We start from the raw sequence: 15360 nt of genomic DNA on the forward strand, positions 1-15360 counted from the left end.
CGTTTTTTTTTTTTTTTTTTTTTAAGTATATTTTTTTTGGCTTTTTGCCTTTATTAGTACAGGACAGTGAAGTGGTAGACAGGAAGCAAGTGGGAGAGAGAGATGGGGTGGGATCGGGACATGACCGCAGGCCGGATTCGAACCTGGGTCCCCGTGGGCACTCGGACCCGTAAATGGTACGAGCGCTGTAGCCTGCTGCGCCACAGCGCCCCCCATCTTTCGTTTTTTTTTAAATGGCAAGTAGCAAGTCTTTACAAGTCAATAGGCGCAAGTCCAAGTGAAAGTCCGAGTCATTGATGTTAAAGTCCAAGTCGAGTTGCAAGTCTTTTTATATTTTGTCAAGTCGAGTCTAAAGTCATCAAATTCATGACTCGAGTCTGACTCGAGTCCAAGTCACATGACTCGAGTCCACACCTCTGAACTCTTACAGCAAGTATTATGGACATGTAATAGTATGTATATAAATAATACAAAAACAACAACACATGATACATCATAACCCTCAGTGTTTGTTCATGTAATTAATGTTTGTAATCAGTGTTACTGTGGTTGCTCCTGGTAACATTACTCACACAAAGAGCGACTCTTCATGCACTCCAACTCAAAGACGCAGACAATAAACATTAGAAACGTTTTATCCTTGTTTATTATTCAAGTCAAATATGTAAAAATAAAACAAGCCCTTTGAAATAATCATCTCAAATTATAATCATAGTCTTTTAGTGCTCAGAAATAACAGTAATTGGTGACATTAAGAAAGGCAAAGACACCAACTATCTAGCAGATCTGTCTCTGTATAGGTGGTTTGTGCTTTCAAGGCAGGCTATTGGGTGGACAATAATGGAATATTACATAATATTCACTTCAGGACTGACTCCTCACATGGGGAAGAGCAGATGGCCAGAGAAGGTTGTGTGATGGTTTATATTATCAAAGAACCATGCATTAGCCCACAACTTCACATAGACCACATCTCCCACCTCCAGTAGCAGAGAGGCTCCATTAGAGGGAGTCATACTTCCATTTGTCTGCCTACTGTAAGGACAAACAACATTCTCTCCATTCTTACGAAGCCTGGCTGCTACAGGTCCAGATTGGTGACCATAGCCGTGTAAAAATAAAACAAAGTGGTAGACCCCTCTGACTGGAGCTCTGAAGACTCCTGTGTGACAGATACAAAGTGGGGGAAGGGGGGTTAGTAAGATCAACTACAAGTTGTGATTGACTTCCTCATATCATGTTCTCTCTACATATTTATGTAGCTGTTTAATATTGTTACCTCAGGTAAAAAGAAAAATAATAACCCTGTATGTGTATTTTCACCTGTACTGTGGAATGCACTCTTTGCATGACTCCATTTTGGATTAGCTTGTACTTCTTGTCAACTTCCTGTTTACATTAATACATATATGCCTCTTTTCTAGTTATTGTCTTCAACACATCGTCTCACAATAATGCGGATTGACTTTGTGAAAATGTTGTGTGCCACTCTTTTCAGCAAATAAACCTCTCTACTGGATTTCAAGGCGTACATACTGTACTGTATGCCTACAAAGAAAGGTCAGTATTCCTTATTCCCATGTGTGACAGAATACTGTCACTATGGTTGAGTGTGCACTCTGACTGCCATACAACCAAGCTTAGCTCCTTGCCATTGCAATCAAGCCTCAGGTACCCCAAGTAGGTACCCCAAAGACCCGGGTTAAAGGTTAAAGGTTAGGTTTGCTGACTGTTCTCTCCCCTCACTACACCAGGGAATGAAACATATAATAAATATATACGGTAATTATTCTACAGGAAAACAAGTAAACATGGAGACAACAGCGAGTCTACCAGCCCTCTAGTACCTGTGCTTGGGTTGTAACCGTTTCCAATGTTAGTGAAGACGTGTCTGAAGATCACTAGTTTCAGCTGAAAAAGGTCCCGTATGTCCACCTCCAGATGACTGCACTGAGGCAGAGAAAGACACCTTCCTCTCCTCTCTCTCTCTCCACAACTTCTCTATCTGACTTCCTGTGAGGTTCAGATTCACTGCCTGATCTGAGGGTTGCAGACACAGACACACAGACACACAGACACACACACACACACACACACACACACACACACAGAGGGAGATACAGAGAGAAAAAGATAAGCAAAGAAAATACCAAAAGCAATCGTGTACACTCCCCCTAATTACATGCACACACATGTAACGCACACATACACACATGTACACACATGCATTTATTCACACCCTCATATGTCCTGATATGTACAGTATACAGTATATGCACATCACATGTGCCTGTGCGTATGTGTGTGTGTAACGTGAGAGAGGGATCAATGCTTTGAAAAAGCATGATTGCTTCTTTCTCAACCTCAAGGATTGCTAGATGAAGGGATGAATCAGTGGATGTGTGAATGTATCAATCTGAATGTATTAATATTGTTACCAGCCTAGTATGAATACACTGGATTAATATGAATAAATTCAATTGATGGACTTGTTTTCTTACATGGTCAGATTGGTGGTCTAAATGTTTGTCTCCACTTTCAGAACGGTATGTGAGGATGATTGTGACATGAGGCCAGAGCTCTTTCACAATTGGCAAACGTTTTGAGCTGTCATCATGAGGCTTGCAGATTCTCAGAAGCTTGCAGAGTTTCGGTCTATCATCTCCTTTGCTTGACTTTCCATCAGAGATGTGCATGCCATGTTAATAGATAAGGTTATTATAATATCCAGTGTTGGGGAGTAACGCATTACATGTAATTGAGTTACGTAATTTAATTACAAAATAAATGTAACAGTAATATATTACAGTTACTGTAGAAAAAATTGTAATTCAATTACAGGTACTTTTGAATTTTTTCAAAATTACAATTTGAATTACATCTCAATATTGTCAGCAAAACTTTGCAAAGAATATTGTATGTAAAAAGAACTGTTTCCCTCCTCAGCCATAGTTTGATACGGGACCTTCTGATAGGCTCTATCACGTCTACAGCGCCATCAGCGTAGGCCTACATGCCTGCCTGTAAACGTGTTATGATTATCATTATATTATCCTCACAAAAAATGTGATGCTAATTCATGTATTGAATGCCCTTGCTGCCTTGTGCGCTTGTACAGAACTGCTCGGCAGCCTGTAGCTAGACCAAGGCCGAAATCTTCGCAGGGATTTGGGGACTATAGATCATTCAAAAATCGGAAAAGTAATCAAAAAGTAATCAAAAGTAATTAGTTACGTTACTCAGAAAAAGTAATTCAAATAGTTACACTACTATTACATTTTAAACAGAGTAACTTGTAACTGTAACACATTACATTTCTAAAGTAACCTTCCCAACACTGATAATATCCATAATGTAGAAACGAGAGTGGGAGGGGCAGGGCAGGGCATTCTTTCCTGGCAGGGAAATGAATATTTGGTGGCATTCATATTAGAAATCTTGATGTGTGAGCAGAAGAACCGCACGTTGTGACCACAGAGCATTAAAACCAATCATGATTTCTCTGTCATTCAGTAGCCGTTAAGTAATTTTATGTGTTTGTATTACAGGTGAATCAACAGTCTGATTAAATGCATACTTTCTGTTTCTCTATGTGTCTGTATGACTGTGATGTTTCTATAATGTGGTGGTGGTGATGAGAGAAGAGTGGAAATAAATGGTTGTACTCCTCTATCTCTTAAATGCCATTTTTCTTTCCTTTCTTTCAGTCTGTCAGTTACTGCAGGGGACATATCAGATGGTTGATCATTTATCTTTTGGATATTCCCAAGAGAATGCAGTAGTCCAGTATCAGTATGACTCATTCCAACAAATCAACACACATCGATTTTGTTGTTGTTTTGTTATGCTCTTTCATAAATGCTTTAAATAAAATATAATTCATTGCATACAATATTTCTAAAGTATTCTAAATAGTAAGACCTGGTTGGGCACATAGTGAAGTGGATAAGCTTTTGGTGTGACCGATTGTGTGGATTACTGAACTATAGTATATGTTTGTCTCGTGAATGTTACTGGTGGAGGATTTTTGTGATGATATTTGTCATGTTATCACATTCACATCCTGTTTGTCATTCTGTTTGATCCCCCATTTTAAGTTATTGAGGGCTCACAGACTGGCCTGGCGTAGCCAGACTTGAATTCTTATCAGTCACTTATCAATCCTGAGCTACAGAATCCCAACATCCCCAACACTCTGTCTCATTGGTGACCTCTCAGAAAGAATTTAATCTCAGAGCACATTTCAATAGAGAAACACAATGCCCACACAAGGAAGCAAATATCAGCCTTTGAAGACACCTGGTCTGCTGGTGTCGGGGGGAAAAAAAAGAAAGAATTTTCAACAGAATTTGGTAACACTTATCAGAGTCTGGTAACAGATCATTTGGATTTCATTGCACCACTACAAGGAAAACAATGCCTTTTCACACAATTGGATAGGCCTAACGAATCAAAACAAGGAAATATCTGAATCCCATTGGGACAGCAGCAAGAACATCCTTATTGTCTAAAAAGGCTGGCGTAAATTCTGGCTGGCTACCAGGCTACTCAGACTACTGGGTCCTGATAATCTGCTGCCAATACCAATATACTACCACTAGATGGCGATGCATACCTATCCAAACATTTCATTGTCTGAAAATGGACCAGTCATTGATAGACAGAAAGATAGAAATGGCCTCCAATCTTCCTACAATCATGCATTATGCTTTTCTTCTATATTCTGACAAGGAAGATTGGGTCTTTTGTTTGTATAGTCAACAAGAAAATGGCCAGAAGTTTATAACCTTGGATAGCAATGTTATATGAAGAGTTTGTCACCTTCTAACCACATACAGTAGAACACACGTTAGTGTGTGTGTGTGTGTGTGTGTGTGTGTGTGTGTGTGTGTGTGTGTGTGTGTGTGTACAGTAAGAGATAGAGAGAGAAAGAGATGAATAAAATGTTATATGCACAGTGTGTTTTCTCAAACAGTGTTTTCTTTTTGGGATGGGTCAAGTTGGTTAGATGGGACCAGAGACTCCAGAGAGACTCCTCTGCCCCAGGTACTGGCATGTTGATAGTGGCCTATACGGCACTCTGTGTGTGTGTGTGTGTGTCTGTGTGTCTGTGTGTCTGTGTGTTCGTGCATGTATTTGTGTGTGTGTGCGTGTGTGTGTGTGTGTGTGTCTGTGTGTGTGTGTGTCTGTGTGTCTGTGTGTTCGTGCATGTGTTTATGTGTATGTGTGTGTATGTGCGCGTGTGTGTGTGTGGGGGGGGGGTGGGGGGGGGGGCGGGTTATCTGCAGTGGCAGAACACAGGTTGTTGTTTTTTTCATCGACAGTGTCCATCCCGTTTAGAATTCAGGAGGGAGCGTCCTCTGTGGCAAGGTCGTCCAGCGGCAACACTCGCCGCCATCCTCGTTTGCCTTGGGGTGAGCACAGAAATTTCCAGTCTCTCATTATGACTGAAGCTTGTCCAGCACACACAAACACACACCCCAACACACACACACACACGCACACACACACTTCACAGGCTGCAGCATGAGAATATAGCCGCAAGCGGCGATGCGGGCCCGAGCACCTGCGGTCCGGACCCGTGACATTCCGGAATCTAACTAAGCCACACCCTAGGCCAGAGCTCTGTCCCTGACTAGCGGTAGCAATAACACACATGCCCACCAAATTAGGTTAATTTTTCTGAAAGTGTGTGTGAGCCACAACAGACAACACGCTATATGGCGCTATAGAGTCCCTAAGCCACACCCTAGGCCAGAGCTCGGTCTCTGACTAGCGGCAGCAATAACACACAAGCCCACCAAATTTGGTTCATTTTTGTGAATGTCTATGTCAACAACAACAGACAATGCGCTATATTGACGCTATAGAGTCCCTAAGCTCTGTCTCTGACTAGCGATAGCAATAACACACGAGCCACCAAATTTAGTTAATTTTCATTAATGTGTGTGTCAACAACAACAGAAAATGCCCTAGGTGGTGCTACAGAGTCCCTAAGCCACACCCTAGGCCAGAGCTCTGTCTCTGACCTGCGGTAGCGATAACACAGAAGCCCATCAAATTTGGTCCATTTTCATGAATGTATGTGTCAACCACAACAGACAATGTGCTAGGTGGCCCTATAGAGTCCCTAAGCCACACTCGAGGCTAGAGCTCTTTCCCTGACTAGCGGTAGCAATAATACACATGCCCACCAAAATTTGGTTAATTTTCAATAATGTATAAGTCAACCACAACAGACAAAGCACTAGGTGGCGCTGTAGAGTCCCTAAGCCACACCCTAGGCCAGAGCTCTGTCTCTGACTACAGATAGCAATAACACACAATCCCACCAAATTTGGTTCATTTTCGTGAATGTTTGTGTCAACTGCTAGGTGGCGCTATAGAGTCCCAAAGCCACACCTTAGGCCAGAGCTCTGTCTCTGACAAGAGGTAGCAATTCCACCTGTAGCTGCCAAATTGCATCCAAATTATAACCTTTTTTCTGCCTATGACACCAACTTCCTGTTTCTTGAATAAGACGCCATAATTCAAACCTTCGCCATTTCAATATGCTTCAAAAATTCAAAAATCTGTTCGCAATTCCTCTCGGGCAATCCCTCAAGATTATTTTACTGCTGAAATTACATGATTTCGATAAACTGTCTAGGAGAAGTGTTTCAAAATACATGATGTGCAAAAATCATAATCATAAACATAACTCAAATTCTTCTAAGATTCACTGTGTAGTTTCAATGTACAAGTTGTTCAGATTAATACAACACATATGCCCACCAAATTTGGTTCATTTTCGTGCATGTATGTGTCAAACACAACAGAAACTGCGCTAGGTGGCGCTATAGAGGCCAAACATGGACGTAAGAGGATTCCACGATAATAATAATAAATATAGCCGCAAGCGGCGATGGCGGGCCCGAGCACCTGCGGTGCAGAGACCTGTGACATTTCAGAATCTAACAAAGCAACATGTGCGTGTTGGTGGACATGTGCATGAGCAACACACATGCCCACCAAATTTGGTCAATTTTCCTGAATGTATGTGTCAACCACAACAGAATACACGCTAGGTGGCGCTATAGAGTCCCTAAGCCACACCCTAGGCCAGAGCTCTATCTTTGAGCATCGATAGCAATAACGCACAAGCCCACCAAATTTGGTTCATTTTCGTGAATGTGTGTGTCAACCACAACAGACAATGCGCTAGGTGGCGCTATACAGTCCCTAAGACACCCTTGGCCAGAGCATTGTCTCTGAATAGCTATAGCAATAACACACATGCCCACCAAATTTGGTTCATTTTCCTGAATGTATGCGTCAACCACAACACACAATCTGCTAGGTGGCGCTATAGAGTCCCTAAGCCACACCCTAGGCCAGAGCTCTGTTTCTGACTAGCGGCAGTAATAACAAACAAGCTCACCAAATTTGATTCATTTTCGTGAATGTATGTCAACCACAACAGGTAACACACTAGGTGGCGCTATAGAGTCCCTAAGCCACATTCTCGGCCAGAGCTCTGTCTCTGAATAGCTATAACAAAACACATGCCCACCAAATTTGGTTCATTTTTGTGAATGTACTGTACGTGTCAACCACAACAAATGCGCTAGATGGCGTTATTGAGTCCTTAAGCCACACCCTCGGCCAGAGCTCTGTCTTTGACTAGCAAAAACAATAACACACAAGCCCACCAAATTTGGTTAATTTTCGTGAATGTTTGTGTCAACCACAACAGACAATGCGCTAGGTGGCGCTATAGAGTCCTTAAGCCACACCCTAGGCCAGAGCTCTGTCTCTGACTAGCAAAAGCAATAACACACAAGCCCACCAAATTTGGTTAATTTTCGTGAATGTTTGTGTCAACCACAACAGACAATGTGCTAGGTGGCGCTATAGAGTCCTTAAGCCACACCCTAGGCCAGAGCTCTGTCTCTGACTAGCAAAAACAATAACACACGAGCCCACCAAATTTGGTTAATTTTCGTGAATGTTTGTGTCAACCACAACAGACAATGCGCTAGGTGGCGCTGTAGAGTCCTTAAGCCACACCCTAGGCCAAAGCTCTGTCTCTGACTACCGATAGCAATAACACACAAGTCCACCAAATTTGGTTCATTTTCGTGAATGTATGTGTCAACCACAACAGACAACGCACTAGGTGGCGCTATAGAGTCCCTATGCCACACCCTAGGCCAAAGCTCTGTCTCTGACTAGCCATAGCAATAACACACAAGTCCACCAAATTTGGTTCATTTTCGTGAATGTTTGTGTCAACCACAACAGATAACGTGCTACTAGGTGGCGCTATAGAGTCCCTAAGCCACACCCTAGGCCAGAGCTCTGTCTCTGACTAGCGATAGCAATAACACATAAGTCCACCAAATTTGGTTCATTTTCGTGAATGTTTGTGTCAACCACAACAGATAATGTGCTACTAGGTGGCGCTATAGAGTCCCTAAGCCACACCTTAGGCCAGAGCTCTGTCTCTGACTAGCGATAGCAAAAACACATAAGTCCACCAAATTTGGTTCATTTTCGTGAATGTTTGTGTCAACCACAACAGATAACGTGCTACTAGGTGGCGCTATAGAGTCCCGAAGCCACACCTTAGGCCAGAGCTCTGTCCCTGACTAGCAGAAGCAATTCCACATGTAGCTGCCAAATTACATCCAATTTATAACTTTTTTTCTGCCTATAACACCAACTTCCTGTTTCGTAATAAGACGCCATAATTCAAACCTTCGCCATTTCGATATGCTTCGAAAATTCAAAAATCTGTTCGCAATTCCTCTCGGGCAACCCCTCAAGATCCTTTTACTGCTCATATGACATGATTTCGATAAACCGTCTAGGAGAAGTGTTTCAAAATACATGATGTGCAAAAATCATAATCATAATCATAACTCAAAGTTGTTTAAGATTCACTATGTAGTGTAAATGTAAAAGTTGTTCAGATTTATACAACACATCTGCCTACCAAATTTGGTTCATTTTCGTGCATGCATATGTCAACCACAACAGACAGCGCGATAGGTGGCGCTATAGACCCCCTGAGCCACACCCTAGGCCAGGGCTCTGTCTCTCAGTATCAAATGCAATTCTACATATGCCTGCCAAATTACAAGAGTTTTGGAGCATGCCAAGTTGGTGAAACGGCCAAACGGGCTAAGACGAAGAAAGAATAATAAATATAGCCGCAAGCGGCGATGGCGGGCCCGAGCACCAGCGGTGCGGAGACCTGTGAGATTTCGGAATCTAACAAAGCAACATGTGCGTGTTGGTGGGCATGTGCATGAGCAACACACATGCCCACCAAATTTGGTCAATTTTCCTGAATGTATGTGTCAGCCACAACAGACAATATGCTAGGTAGCGCTATGGAGTCCCTAAGCCTAGGCCAGAGCTCTATCTCTGACTATCGATAGCAATAACGCTAGACAGACACAGACAGAGGGGGTAGAGACAAATGGATCAATAGAATAGAATATACACTTTTTTGATCCCGTGAGGGAAATTTATTTCTCTGCATGTAACCCAATTTAACCAAATTAGTGAACACACACAGCACACAGTGAACACACAGTGAGGTGAATCACACACTGACCCAGAGCAGTGAGCTGCCTGCCCAACCAGCGGTGCTGGGGGAGCAGTGAGGGGTTAGGTGCCTTGCTCAAGGGCACTCTAGTGGTGGACTGGTTGGATTAAACCGGCAACCTTCCAGTTACAAGCCCCAAGCCCTAACCAGTAGGCCACGGCTGCCCAGAGGGAAGGAGGGAGGGAGGGAGGGAGTGTGTGTGTGTGTGTGTGTGTGTGTGTGTGTGTGTGTGTGTGTGTGTGTGTGTGTGTGTGTGTGTGTGTGTGTGTGTGTGTGTCTGTGTGTGTGTGTGTGTGTGTGTGTGTGTGTGTGTGTGCGTGCGTGCGTGTGTGTGCGTTTGTGTGTGTCTGTGTGTGTGTGTGTGTGCGCGCGCGCGTGCGTGCGTGAGAGAGAGAGAGAATGACGGGGGAGGGGTGAGAGAGTGTCTGTGAGTCTGTGTAGAGAAGTAGCAGGGGACGAGAGAGACATGCAGCTGAGAGAGAGAGCACCTACTCCTGCTCAGCTAAATGGATGGAGTATAAGACATATGCAAACACAAATAAACCTAAATACTCACTTACTGTGAACATGGCTAAAGTCAAAATTTCAAAATTGCAGCATAGGTTGATATGATTATAATTATTCGTCAACTCGCTTCAAAATATTTTAGCTAAAACTGTGTCCACCACAATCATTAATGCACTTTTAAAAGACACAAACAACACCAAATTCAAATCTTTGCATATGACTGTCACTACAAACACACTAACTAATACTCCATCAAATTTCATCCAAATTAGTCACTGTTTTCTACCTATAACACCAACTTTCTGTTTCTTTTACAAGACACCTAGATTCAAACCTTCGCCATTTCAATACACTTTTGTATACTTTTTAATATACTATACTCAGAGCAGTGAGCTGCCTGCCCAACCAGCGGCGCTCAGGGAGCAGTCAGGGATTAGGTGCCTTGCTCAAGGGCACTTCAGCTGTGGACTGGTCAGGGATCGAACCGGCAATCCTCCAGCTACAAGCCCCAAGCCCTAACCAGTAGGCCACGGTTGCCCAAAGGGTGTGTGTGTGTGTGTGTGTGTGTGTGTGTGTGTGTGTGTGTGTGTGTGTGTGTGTGTGTGTGTGTGTGTGTGTGTGTGTGTGTGTGTGTGTGTGTGTGTGTGTGTGTGTGTGTGTGTGTGTGTGTGTGTGTGTGTGTGTGTGTGTGTGTGTGTGTGTGTGTGTGTGTGTGTCTGTGTCTGTAGAAAGCCGCGCGTGTGTCAATGTGTGTGTGTTAGTTAGGGAGGACCCGAGAAGGGGGGTGACAGAGTGCGTGCGTGTGTCTGTTAGTTGCAACAGAGAGAGAGGCAGAGAAGGACAGAGAGGAGGGGCTGTGTGATTGGGCAAATATGAAATTAAAAATAACTCACTTTCTGTTAACATGGTTAAAATCAAAATTGCAGCATAGCTTGATATGATTATAATCATTCATCAACTCGCTTCAAAATATTTTAGCTAAAACTGTATCCACCACAATCATTAATGCGCTTTTAAAAATCACAAACAACACCAAATTCAAAACTTTGTATATGACTGTCACTACAAACACACTAACTAATACTCCATCAAATTTCATCCAAATTAGTCACTGTTTTCTGCCTATAACACCAACTTTTTGTTTCTTTTATAAGACACCTAGATTCAAACCTTCGCCATTTCAATATACTTTTGAAATTCAAAAATCTGGTCGCAATTCCTCTCGGGCAACCCCTCAAGATCATTTTAGTGCTTAAATGACATGATTTCGATAAACCGTCTAGGAGAAGTGTTTCAAAATACATGACGTGCAAAAATCATAATCATAATCATAACTCAAATTCTTCTAAGATTCACTATATTGTTTAAATGTAAAAGTTGTTCAGATTAATAAAACACACATGTCTACCAAATTTAGTTCATTTTCGTGTATGTATGTGTCAACCACAACAGACAACACGCTAGGTGGCGCTATACTGCCCCTGAGCCACACCCTAGGCCAGAGCTCTGGTTCTGAGTAGCGTTACTAATTCCACAAGTAGCTGCCAAATTTCAAGAGTTTTAGAGCATGCCAAGTTGGTGAAAAAAGGAGTTAGGTAAGACGGAAAAAACTATAATAATAATCTGAGCAAAAACAATAGGGCCTTGCACCTACGGTGCAGCCACTTTCAGTGGCCGCACCTCGGTGCTCGGGCCCTAATAATCTGTACAAAAACAATAGGGCCTTGCACCTACGGTGCAGCCACTTTCAGTGGCCGCACCTCGGTGCTCGGGCCCTAATAATAATAATAATAATAATAATAATCTGAGCAAAAACAATAGGGCCTTGCACCTACGGTGCAGCCACCTCAGTGCTCGGGCCCTAATAATAATCTGTACAAAAACAATAGGGCCTTGCACCTACGGTGCAGCCACTTTCAGTGGCCGCACCTCGGTGCTCGGGCCCTAATAATAATCTGAGCAGAAGCAATAGGGCCTTGCACCTACGGTGCAGCTGCTGCTTCAGCGGCCGAACCTCGGTGCTCGGGCCCTAATAATAATCTGAGCAAAAACAATAGGGCCTTGCACCTACGGTGCAGCCACTTTCAGTGGCCGCACCTCGGTGCTCGGGCCCTAATAATAAGTGCCCACCACCCCCCACCCCATCGGTCACAGAGGTGACTGCTGAAATAGAGTGAACCCAACCACAACATGAGACCCACGGAGACCATACCACAATATCACCGGATATCACCTGAAGGACAACCGTATAGCAACCATGGTCTGTTCTACAACTCACATGCACTTTGACAACCATTACAACAGACTGCGGAAATCGTGGCACCTAGTGGCTGAGCGTTTTTTTGTGATTGCATCCCCCTTATCTCTGGTGGGTTGCAACATCTGCATGTGAGTAATGTCTGCGAGTGAGTCATTTGGTTCAGGCTGCAGAGGAGAGCAACGGGGCTTTTCCATCAGACACAGCAGGGTGAGTAATTGAGAAAGTTCTGCCCGAATCGTGTTTGTAGCTCATATGGCACCACGTTACACTCACACTGGCTTTTTGAAATCTCAGGGTTAGGGGGTGAATTATGTTATCCTCCCCCCCCCACCCCCCCCCCCCCCCCACACACACACACACCTCCCCCCCATCCCCCATAAGGAGGCTGATGTCTTTACGGTTAGTTGAACTGAGTATGATTTAAGCATTCAGGGCATTCACAGTGCCAGGAAATGTAAGGCCGGTTCTCTTCCACTTATTTTGTAATTTCCGTGGAGTTAGCCATGAGATACAAACCCACAGACAGACACAAGTTCTTCTGCCCTGCTCTTAGTCAGCTTTTAACGTTCACTTTCAGTTCTCTTTTGAGGTGTTGTCTATGCTATCATGACTCAGGTTTAATTTGCTGTGACCAGCATTTTCTATAATATCCATAATGTAGAAACGAGAGTGGGAGGGGCAGGGCAGGGCATTCTTTCCTGGCAGGGAAATGAATATTTGGTGGCATTCATATTAGAAATCTTGATGTGTGAGCAGAAGAACCGCACGTTGCGACCACAGAGCATTAAAAATCCACCCAGACCCCAGAAAAAGACAGTTCTACTTTTTGATTCAGAGCGTCTCACAACCACACAGCCACTCTGTCGCCCCTGCTGTTGTTGATTAGCATAGATTGAATTGCACTTGCTGAATTTTCTTTCCCATAATTACAAAGATTATGTTCATATGCCGTTTCTAGCATTTTCCTTTTTGTGTTTCAAGGTGATTCAGAAGAAAGCCTATTCTTTATTAATGAATGAAACATATTATATAAGAAGTTTAATTAGCTCAAGATAAATAAAGCATGGTTATGGATGTACGCTCAAAGGAGGAGAATAGCCCTTGTGTTTACCTATATAAATCTTTCAGCAGCTCCATGTCATGTTGCGCCTTTCTTAGTAAACAGCCACAGCATTATTGTTTGTCATTCTTACCCTTCCACAGTTAACTCAAGATGTTATTGTTTGCCACATTCTTACCCATTCCAGATCTACGTTATTGCACTTGTCCTTTTCTCATCATGTTGGATTAACTGGGAAACATGGAGTAACCATTTAAATCCCGATAAGGTGCATTTCATTTGATTGCACCAGAGAGGCAGAATTTATCATATGTTGGTGTCCTTGTCAGGGGGATTGTGCCAATTCCCAGGCGACACAAGGGTCTTTCTCAGGGGTCACGACGTGTAGTTTCACGCCAGCTGAAATATTTGTGACGAATAGCCTGCCCAGGGCATTCACCAAGAGTAATGCCACGTTGCAATTACAAGGCATCCGATGGGTGACAATGGAGGCTTGACCTCAATCTGTCAGTGAGCTTTAGACAGTGGTGCAAGTTAGCACTGGGAATGGAGGAAATGATGAGGGACACGGTGAGTGCATCCAGGTCTTATTTCACCCAAAGCCAGTTTATACATGTCTGCCAACAGTCACCATCACAAGATAAAGACCCTGCTGCATTGTTACCCTGTCGCTATCTTTCATGGTTATATCTGTGTATGCATATGCGAATATACACAGAGAGATTCACATTCACAGGGACACTTAGACATAAACACACGCACACAGACAGACAGACACATACACACATACACACACACACACTCACACACACACACACACACACACACAGACACAGACACAGACACACACACACACACACACACACACACACACACACACACACACACACACACACACACACACACACACACACACACACAACACACACACAGACATATGCATGAATTAATTTAGAACAGCAAGAGTTGCTTTATCTTGTACCTACTGTGTGTATTGTAGCTATTCTATGCTGGTGGTAACCCCTCTGCACCCCCCGCTGGAGCAGTTCTGGTGAAGAGGAAGGTCGTAAGTCCCTTTCCGCTGAGGTACGGTTGCACTGTACATGAGCCAGAGTGAGTCATCGCCAGTTTTCTGTAAATGGATTCTAAATTCGCTAAATCAGCAGCATTACCTTGACAGAAAGGAATGAGAGCTCACTCTGATCATTGGAGATGGAGCTTCAGTGGAATTACTTGGGGGGGAGTTACAATGTTCAGGGCAGTCCGATGAACCTTGGGTCAAGGAGTAAGCGGAAAACATGATTGCTGCGTGGTGATGTTTTAGTCATTATTCAAATTACATGGTGGCTTCTTAGAATTTATGTACTCAAATGATCGAATGACAAGGTAACCCATGTAGGCTAGCGGTAAATTGTCAGTTACTGGTTACACAGAATTTCCCCAGATTCAGGGAGTTCTTACTGTAACCTTCCATAGTTCCAAGTTTATTCAGTGTCACATGGACCTTCCAAAAAAAAGAGGAATAGAAATAGGATTTTTAAATTGTTGCACTATTCACACACGTGACTAATGGATTATTTGGCATTTTCTCATCAGTATAAAGCATCTTTCACTTCCTTCAGAACCAATGACACGTAGAAGGGTAGTTTCGTAACACAGCTGTCAGTAATGACTCATTATGATTCCGATTATGATGACCCTTACACACACTGCTAGTGGAGTCATGTATATATATCTTATTTCCTTCTTTTTTTCCCCCTCAGACATTTGGGCGACGATTCTCGGGACACTGAAACATCCAGGGCACGCGAAACTTGAAGGACTCGCAACTCCACCAGGCTGATGAAGTACAGCCCAGGAGATCACATGTTTGTGGTATGTTGATCTCAGGGAGGGGCATCAACTCAGCCCATATAACTCCTCATTTGTGGTGTGGTG

General features: G+C 43.3%; 1 long non-coding RNA gene across 1 annotated transcript; it reads right to left on the bottom strand.

The window, feature by feature from the left end:
* Positions 1–628: 628 nt before the first annotated feature.
* On the bottom strand, positions 629–14507 carry LOC134063971 (uncharacterized). Its single transcript, XR_009936225.1, has 3 exons — positions 14409–14507; positions 1848–2040; positions 629–1162 (listed from the first exon to the last, which is right to left on the bottom strand). It is a non-coding gene; the product is annotated as an uncharacterized LOC134063971 (long non-coding RNA).
* Between the last annotated feature and the right edge of the window lie 853 nt (positions 14508–15360).

This window comes from Sardina pilchardus, chromosome 18 (assembly GCF_963854185.1).
Source record: "Sardina pilchardus chromosome 18, fSarPil1.1, whole genome shotgun sequence".
Taxonomy (NCBI): domain Eukaryota; kingdom Metazoa; phylum Chordata; class Actinopteri; order Clupeiformes; family Clupeidae; genus Sardina; species Sardina pilchardus.